This window comes from Vulpes lagopus, unplaced genomic scaffold, assembly GCF_018345385.1.
Source record: "Vulpes lagopus strain Blue_001 unplaced genomic scaffold, ASM1834538v1 ctg474, whole genome shotgun sequence".
NCBI lineage: Eukaryota > Metazoa > Chordata > Mammalia > Carnivora > Canidae > Vulpes > Vulpes lagopus.
In genome coordinates this window covers 1,093-10,334 of record NW_024570850.1, presented here as the reverse complement: position 1 = coordinate 10,334, position 9,242 = coordinate 1,093, and the positions used below count along the sequence as shown (strand labels likewise).

Here is a 9,242-nt window from a genome sequence, read left to right as displayed (position 1 = left end):
TCTCCCATCCTCTATCCATCATCTGTCTGAAGGCACCGAGGCTCCTCCCTCAGTGTGGCTACTGTGGACCCGGCTGCTGTGGACATCGGGGCGCAGGTGTCCCGCCTGGCGTTTCATTGCATCTGTATCTTCAGAGTGAGCTCCAGGCCGTGCACCTGCGGGTCGCAGGGCAGCTCTATCGGTAAGTTCCTGAGGAGCCTCGGCACTGTTTCCAGGGCAGCTGCACCAGCCCGCAGTCCCGCCCACAGTGGAAGAGGGTTGAGTGAGTCTTGGCGGACACGGTAAAAGTCTGGTCCACATTTCATTTCGCGTCCTGTGGGCTCCAATTCCTTGTCCTTAAGTATTTCTGGGGAAGCCGGGTGTTGTGCTCCATTTCAGCACGACGTTTCCGAAGCTCATAGTGTTGGACCCTAGCTCACGGGGGCCAACGTGTCCCGGTAGACGCCCCAGAGACTCAGACCCCAGACAGGCAGATGCAACTAGCAAGAGGGTTTTTTTTTTTATGACAGTCACAGAAAGAGAGAGAGAGAGAGAGAGGCAGAGACATAGGCAGAGGGAGAAGCAGGCTCCATGCACCGGGAGCCCGACGTGGGACTCGATCCTGGGTCTCCAGGATCGCGCCCTGGGCCAAAGGCAGGAGCTAAACCGCTGCGCCACCCAGGGATCCCTAGCAAGAGGGTTTTATTGAACGTTTGCGCAAATGGGCCCTCGGCCTCAAAGGTGGAAGAGCCCCGATTGGCAATTACAGGCATCTTTTAAAGGCAAACCGCGGGATTAGCATAGCATTCGGGTGAAGACAGGATTGATTTCTTTGAAGGTCAACATGAACATGTTCAGGGACTTTCCAGTCAGGGTGTGGGGGGAAAATGGTTTTCTTTTCTCGGAAAAACCACAGAATGTTTTTCGTTGCTTAAATTCCGGGAAGGCGCCTGGATGTGCTGCCTCTGGGTTAGGCGTGGTCCTAAATTTTCCCCGGGGGTGGGGGGGTGGGGTTGGGTTTCTTCAATAGGTCTCAGCTGGAGCCTGGAAGGAGGCAGGTCCCGCTCTGGGCCTGGGGACGCCGCCTCCCTCACCGCCTCCTTCAGCGCCTGAGCCCAGGCCCGAGTCAGGGGGCGTGTGTACGCAGTAGGCCTCGTCCGTCAGCAGTAACAGGAGCCGGTCTGTGCTCTGGCTGCCTGAGGAGGACGTGGGGCTGCGTCCAGGCTGACAGGAGCCCCGGCCTCCTCAGGACCCGCAGGTAGGCTTCAGGACCATGTGGAGCCGTGTCCTCGCTGACAGGAGCCTGGTCTCCTCAGGACCCACGGTGAGACTTCAGGAAGATGTGGGGCCGCTTCCTCGCTGACAGGAGCCCCAGCCTCCTCAGGACCCGCGGTGAGTTTTCGGGAAGATGTAGGGTCACGTCCACGCTGACAGGAGCCCCGGCCTCCTCAGGACCCACGGTGAGTTTTCGGGATGACGTGGGGCCGGGTCTACACTGACAGGAGCCCCGGCCTTCTCAGGACCGGCGGGTAGGCTTCAGTCCCATGTGGGGCCGCGTCCACGGTGACAGGAACCTGGCCTCCTCAGAAACCGCAGGGAGGCTTCCGGAGGATGTGAGACATAGTCCACAGTGACAGGACCCCCCTCGTCCTCAGGACCTGCTGTCTATGACTCAGGAAGACATGGGGCCACGTCTGCCATGACAGGAGTCCGGCTTCCTCAGGACCCGCTGGAGGACCCTGGAGGCGCTGTTCAGAGTCACATCACATCCACGTCAGCAGCAGCTACTCAGAACGACAAGGTAAGTGAATGGGGCAATTGAGATAGGGTTAGGGTTTAGGGTGAGCAATATGTGGTTAGGGTGAAATTAGATGATATGGATTAGTGATCATGGTTATGCGTTCGAGTTCCTGGTTAGGGTGAGAGATGGGGGAAGGGTCAAGAGTTAGGAGTAAGGTACGGATTTGGGATTAGGAAACTGAGTTAGGGAATGGATAAGGGTGATGTTACAGATAGGTTATAGGGTTTAGGGTTAAGGGATGGGGGAGGGAATACGTTCAGAGATACAGCGGGGGATGGGGTTGAAGTTTAGGGTTAGGGCTTAAGGCAGGGGTTTGGGCTAGGTTTAGGGTACAATTAGGGATTAGGGTACGGGTTAGGGTTAGGGAACGGGTTAGGGAACGGGTTAGGGTTAGGGAACGGGTTAGTGTTAGGGGTTAGGGTTAGGGAACAGGTTAGGGTTAGGGGTTAGGGTTAGGGTTAGGGAACGGGTTAGGGAATGGGTTAGGGTTAGGGGTTGGGGTTAGGGTTAGGGTACTGGTTTGGTTTAGGGTTAGGGTAAGCGTTTGGATTAGGGTTAGGATACTACTTCAAATGATCGATTTTGTCTGTCTCGTGTACTTTTCCTTGTTACGAGCAAGCAGGTAAAAAAAAAGGAAAGAAAGAAAGAAAGAGAAAGAAAGAAAGAAAGAAAGAAAGAAAGAAAGAAAGAAAGAAAGAAAGAAAGAAAGAAAAAGATGAAAAAAGGTCTATAGGTTAAACTTTTACAATACCTTCCCAAATTTTTGGTGACCTGGAACTTTGAAGGTGTAACTAGCTTAATTGATAAATTGGGTTCAGTTCACCGGATACCTGGCGTCTGTCTTTGCAACAGAAGGTAAAATACTAGAGTGTGAGTCAATGAGACACCCAAGGGGTTTTTTTTTTGTTTGGTGGTGTTGTGTTTTCCTCCTCCACCCCTTGCCCTTTTCTTCCTTCTCCCCTCCCCCCACCTCAGTTTTTGTGTTTCTCTTTTGTCTGATTCAGGAAACCTGCAGATACCTGGGTGTGTTAGTAAACGGTGTTTCAGGTTTGTTTGTTTCTTTTTTCCTTCCTCTTTTTTTTAAATTTTAATTCACAATTCATGAGACATACATACACACACACACACACACACACACACACACACAGGCAGAGACACAGGCAGAGGGAGAAGCGGGCTCCCTGCAGGAACCCCCAATGTAGGACTCGATCCCAGGACTCCAGGATCAAGCCCTGGGCCGAAGGCAGGTGCTAAACCGCTGAGCCACCCAGGGATCCCCTGTTTCGTGCTTCCTTAACAATTGTATCATACAGGGCAGCCCCTGTGGCTCAGCGTTTTAGTGCCACCTTCAGCCCAGGGCGTGATCCTGGAGTCCCGGGATCGAGTCCCACGTCAGGCTCCCTGCATTGGAGCCTGCTTCTCCCTCTGTGTCTTTGCCTCTCTCTCTCTCTCTCTCTCTCTCTCTCTCTCTCTCTCTCTCTCTCTCACACACACACACACACACACACACACATCAAATCTTAAAAAAAAAAAAATTTGTGTCCTACATGTTAGGTTTTTAAAAAATGAACAGCCGAGAAATAACAAAAAACCAGCAGAGCCAGGCAGTAGGTTCGAGAGTGCTTTAATGGGGAGCGCTCCTGGGCGAGGTTCCATGACTCGGAGAGGTGGCCAGAGACAGGGAAGTCGCGCGGGGTTGGGGACTGTGAGGGTTTTTAAGCCTTCTTGGTTCCGGCTCTGGATCCGGGTGGGTCCCTTGCCAAATTAGACAAGGGAACACTGTGTCCTTAGGTGATTGGCTGGGGGGGTGGGGTGGGGGGTAGTATCGGGGGAGGGGGTGTGGGTGGGGGTGTGGGTGGTTCCTGGCTGGAAAGTCCTGGATGGAAAGTTTCGGTTTCCCATCTAGGCTTCGACTTACTGGAGATGATGTGGTGGTCAGGGCTGCTGCTTTGACGGGAAGATCAGCCATTTTGACCCAGTTTGAGATGTCCGCCATTTTGGGTGCCCCTGTCTCTCAGCCAGCCCAACAATACATACGCATACACACACACACACACACACACACACACACACACGTGTTTCTAAAAACTATCACATGTATTCATCCATTTGACAATCTAAGGATTTCTGGTATGATAGGTATGTGCCCGTGGTTCCTACTGGCTTTTCACCAGAGACTGAGGTTTCTAGGAGTTAACAGTCTGCCGCCTGGGTGGCTCAGCGGTTGAGGGGTTGAGCATCGGCCTTTGGGTCAGGGCCCAATTCTGGGGCGGCGGGGGGGGGGGGGGAGTGTCCGAGTCCGGACCCATTTCCACATCTGGCTCCCTGTGGGGAGCCTGCTTCTGCCTATGTCTCTGTCTCTGTCTCTCTCTCTCCCTTCCCCCTTCACAAAGTGCTCTCTCTCTCTCTCTCTCTCTCCTCTCTCCTCGCTCAAAAAGTGTAAAATAAGTACAATTTTTAAAAATCTGCCACATGGAATCGAGACTACTGGTTAACGACAAGGAAAACAACCTCTGTGTGTGAGATAGTAGGAGACATGTACAAAATGCGGGTGGTGGTGGTGGTGGTGGTGGTGGTGGTGATGGTGGTGGTGGTGGTGGTGGTTAAAGAAAATGAATCTGTCCTGAAATGACTCTGGCTTTTTTTTTTTTTTTAAGATTTTATTTACTTCTTCATGAGATGAGAGACACAGGGACAGGCAGAGACAAGGGAAGCAGGCTCCATGCGAGGACCCTGATATGGGACTCAGTCCCAGGAGTCTGGGATCACGCCCTGAGCCCAAGCCAGACGATCAAAGGCTGAGGCACACGGGCGTCCCAAAGCCCAGCTATTTAGAGAAAGAACACTTAAGACTGACGGAACGGGGGATCCCTGGGTGGCGCAGCGGTTTGGCGCCTGCCTTTGGCCCAGGGCTCGATCCTGGAGACCCGGGATCGAATCCCACGTCGGGCTCCCGGTGCATGGAGCCTGCTTCTCCCTCTGCCTGTGTCTCTGCCTCTCTCTCTCTCTCTCTCTCTCTCTCTCTCTGTATGACTATCAAAAATAAATAATTAAAAAAAAAAGACTGACAGAACGGAAAAAGAAATTATAGAAGGGATTTCTGAAGGAGATTTTTGAGATTTGTTTTTTGTTTTCTTTTTTTTTTTTGGATTTTATTTATGTATTCATGGGAGAGAGAGAGAGACAGAGAGACAAAGAGAGACAGAGACAGACAAAGAGAGACAGAGACAGACAGAGAGAGAGAGAAAGGAAGAGAGACAGAGACAGAGAGAAGGGGAGAGAGACACAGAGAGAGACAGGCAGAGAAAAGAGAGGCAGAGAGATAAAGAGAGACAGAGAGAGAGACAGAGAGATAAAGAGAGACGGAGAAAGCGAGACAGAGAAAGAGAGAGAGACAGGGAGAGAGAGAGAGAGAGGCAGAGACACAGGCAGGGGAAGAAGTAGGCTCCACTGGGGAGCCCGATGCAGGTCTGGATCCCAGGACCCCTGGGATCAGGCGCTGAGCCAAAGGCAGACCTTCCAGCACCGCTGAGCCACCCAAGGCGTCCCAGAAGCAGACTCTTTGAAAAGTAATTGTAGGCGTGGTCAGGACGGACTGAGATTGGGAGAAGTGGGTTTTACTAGTATACTGGTGTACAACTGAGATTTGGCTCTTCTCTCTGCTAAAATGACGAGATTCTCTTGCATTGGTAGTCTACTCTTGATAAGAGTGTGAACAGAGAAGAAAAGACAAAGACAATGTGGTTTTTTGTTTGTTTGTTTGGCTTGGCTTGGCTTGGTTTGGTTTGGTTTGGTTGGGGTTTTTTTGTTTGTTTGTTTTTGGGTGTGTGTGTGTGTGTGTGTGTGTGTGTGTGTGTGTGTGTGTTTCTCCCTTTACCTGCCCAGAACAGCAAGGTTTTTAGATTCCTTTTTTTTTTTTTTTTTTTTTTTGGTGGTTGTTGTTGTTGTTGTTTAACTTTTTCTGTTATTTACTTATTTATTTTATTTTTTGGATTCGTTTTTATCCGGTCTTCCCCTACGTAAGAGTGAACACTTCTCCACGTTAAAGGAGCTTCATTTTGGGGGACAACTCTAAGAGCACCTGTAGAATCTCCTAGGGGCCACCTTGGCAAAAGAGACAATGAAGATTTCCGTTTTGTTATGATCCGTGATCCTTTGTAGGCATGTGCCTTGAAAACTTCTGAGATGTTTTTGGTTGGCTGGTTGGCTGCCTGGCTGTCTGTCTACTGGTTCCTTCATCCGTTCGTGGATTCTCAGCGGATCCCAGAATGCCAAACCCTAAATAGAGTCTCTTGACTACTATAGGTCGTTTACCTGTTATGGGAAGGACCATGAGAAGCACTGTCAGACAAAGAATCATAAGCCCTCTTAGATTATATTGTGTGGGTGAATGCTGCCGGTGTTCCAAACATGAAATGAAATTCCTAAACTTGTAACGTGTCCTGGTAGAGTGCCATCACTCCACATTCGAACTGTTTAAATGCTCTGCGTGTGTGCCTGCGTGTGTTGTGTGTGAGTGTGTGTGTGTGTGTGTGTGTGACAGAAACTGGTCGGATTTTCCTCTCGACTGCATTATAATGAATTCTCATCCGGTCTTTAGGCACGTCCATCCGTGGGTGACCTCCCTGTCACGTGCAGGTGTTGTTCGGAAGGTCTTGCTACAATACGGTCTGCCTTTCAGAAGATTCGCGGAAATCACTCTGGACGAATCCCGGTGTCTGGTCATCCTGAGATCGTCCAACTACATACAGTAGGAGTTGCCGGAACTAATGAAAAAGCTGCATGGAAGCCGAACAGAAAGGAACAACGTGGAACTGAATGAGTTCCAAGAAACCCTGAACAGAGTTCAGAAACTCTCAGTGAGTCATCTTCCTTTTTTTTTGGCGATTGTTAAATCCTCTTCAGAAGGTCGGTGGGAATCCGTTCTCATTGTAACCAGCCACCATTGGAAGGATCCCCTGTATCACCAAGGCCTTCCCTGAGTAGAATGGCGTCTGTTTCTCTTTCTTTCGTCCTTCCCCAGTCCCCACGCCGCCCTCCCCTCCACCCTCCCCTTCCCCCCCCCCCCCCCCCCCCCCCCCCCCCCCCGCGCCCCCGGGGTCCATTTGTCAAAGTGATCTCTACTCCCAACGTAGGGCTCCCACTCACGACCTGGAGGTCAAGAGCCGTGCTCTCTACTGACCGAGTGGGCCACGGGCCCCTGGAATCGCATCCTAAGACTCAGATAGGATCGGACAGCATGGAGACACTGAGATCCACTTCTCGGGGAGCCAGCCGAGCCCCTCGGGAACCCTGAGCCTGATACCTTCCTTCCAGAGGTCGCCACGGCCTCACTGGGCGAGTCAAGAGTGCCACCTCCTGGCGGACGAAACCGAGAGTCAGCTGCTTTACCTCAGCGAGCCTCCCAGGTTGCCCCTACAAGGTGCTTGGAAATGCTGAGGCTCAACAACACCGGGACCACAACAACCGGAAGAACAGAAAAGAAGAGCCAAAGGGATGCTGAAGTTCTTCCTTCTGGCCTTGCCTTTACAGGCGTGTGCCGTCTGCGACCACGCCTGTCTCCGAGGACAGGAAGAAAAGAGTCCAGATGGCTGAACCGGGGTTCTGCACTCTGCGGACCACAGGAACCCCCTCCAGCCTGACCCAGGAACTCCCTTACTCTGAGCCAGGGACAGGGGGTCTTGTTTTGTGTTTCGGTTGTGGTCCAAAAGACAGGCGTCACCTACGGTGGAACCTTATAACCCTTTCTAAGCCTAGAGTCGCTCAGCGGCATTACATACCTTCACACATCCTCCTCGCCAAGTTATCTGTCCATTCCATTTTTTAACTCTCTTTTTTTTAATTTTTAAAATTTTTATTTATTTTATCTATTTATTTATTTATTCATTCATTCATTTATTATTAATTCATTCATTCATTATTTTTAAGGATTTTTTTTTAGTCAGGGAGAGAGAGAGAGAGAGAGAGAGGGAGAGAGAGAGGCAGAGACACAGACAGAGGGAGAAGCAGGCTCCATGCAGGGAGCCCGATGTGGGACTGGATCCCGGGTCTCCAGGATCACACCACAGGCTGCAGGCGGCGCCAAACCGCTGCGCCACCCAGGGATCCCTTAAGTTTAATTTCTTAAACTGTATTGATGGGGAATGGGATCTCTGCCTCTCTCTCTCTCTCTCTCTCTCTCTCTCTCTCCCTCCCTCCCTCTCTCTCTCTCTCTCTCTCTCTCTCTCTTTCATAAATAAATAAATAAATAAATAAATAAATAAATAAAATCGTTAACAAATAAATGAATAAATAAACTGTATTTATTCAAGGGAGATACACAGAAGGAGGCCGGGAGGCAGGCAGAGGGAGAAGCAGGCTCCACGCGGGGAGCCCGGTGCGGTGCTGGATCCCCAAAACGCTGTGATGATGCCGGGAGCCGAGTGGAAGGCAGCCGCTCAAACGCGGGTATGCCACCGGGGCACACCTCGTCCGCACCTCTTCCTTCCCACCGCCACCCACGGTCGGTCTTGCGCGTTCGTTCATCTGGTTCCCACACACAGGACCTCGTGCTCCAGGTCTATCCCTAGACACACCCTAGGATCCCCAACTAGGGAATAGGTTCAGATGGGACCGATGCTCATGGGACCGTGCTCCTGTTTGAGGACTGTCCTCGGTTGCTGTAGCGGTGGCGGCGAGACAAAGGGTCTCTCTCCACACACCGCACAGGGTGTCGCGTCACGTCGTGGGGAGATGAGCGGGAAGGACGGGTTTCGGTTGGCGGACATTTCTACATCCCATCTGGGAACCGCTCCCACCCCCCCACCCTCTGGTGTCCCGGATCTGTAGGAGTGAGGGCAGCAGGAAGCCTCCCATGGATGATATTTGCAAGTGCGCCCTTGCCTGGGGCCGGAGCCTGGGCCGGAACCGGAACCGGACATGGAACCGGTGCAGCCCGGGTGGTTCGGAAGGCAGGCGCCTGCGGGACCGACCGGTGGCCAGCGTGTGGGGGTGGGCGCGTGGGCGGGTGCGGGGCATGCCCCTAGTGGGGCAGATGTCCCCATCCCAAGGAGGCGGAGGAGGAAAGCCACCCCAAGGCCCCTCTTTGGCGCCCCGTCCTGCCGTCCTGTGTCAGGAAACGCTACTGACCCGGGCGGATCCGGACCAGGCTGCGACCCAGCTGCCCTGCGATCCCACATTCCTCACACCTGGACTCACCGGTGTGGCGCCTGCCTTTCCGGCTCTGCCTGCCTGCCTGCCTGCCTGCCTGCCTGCCTGCCTAACTATCTCTGCATCCAACTGGCGACTTTCAGTCCCTGAGGTTGGGGGCTTCGACTCTCTGGGTCTTGGCTAGAACCCAAACAGAGAAAGACGTTTGCCATACGATAGGTAGATACCACTTTCAATTAAGCGTCTGTGAAATGATTATGGAGGAAGGAAATTCTCAGCCTTGAACGTTTCTGGGCCCTGCTCCATTGGCTTT

The 9,242-nt window shown here is 52.3% G+C and overlaps 1 long non-coding RNA gene across 3 annotated transcripts; it reads left to right on the top strand.

The window, feature by feature from the left end:
• The first annotated feature begins 1,445 nt into the window (after positions 1-1,445).
• On the top strand, positions 1,446-7,603 carry LOC121483896. 3 transcript variants are annotated; one of them, XR_005985889.1, is made up of 3 exons: positions 1,446-1,780; positions 6,381-6,639; positions 7,097-7,603. It is a non-coding gene; the product is annotated as an uncharacterized LOC121483896 (long non-coding RNA). The 3 variants fall into 3 exon arrangements; XR_005985890.1 differs by lacking the exon at positions 7,097-7,603 and adding an exon at positions 6,916-7,084 and having other exon boundaries at positions 6,462-6,639; XR_005985888.1 differs by lacking the exon at positions 7,097-7,603 and adding an exon at positions 6,916-7,084.
• Positions 7,604-9,242: the final 1,639 nt, after the last annotated feature.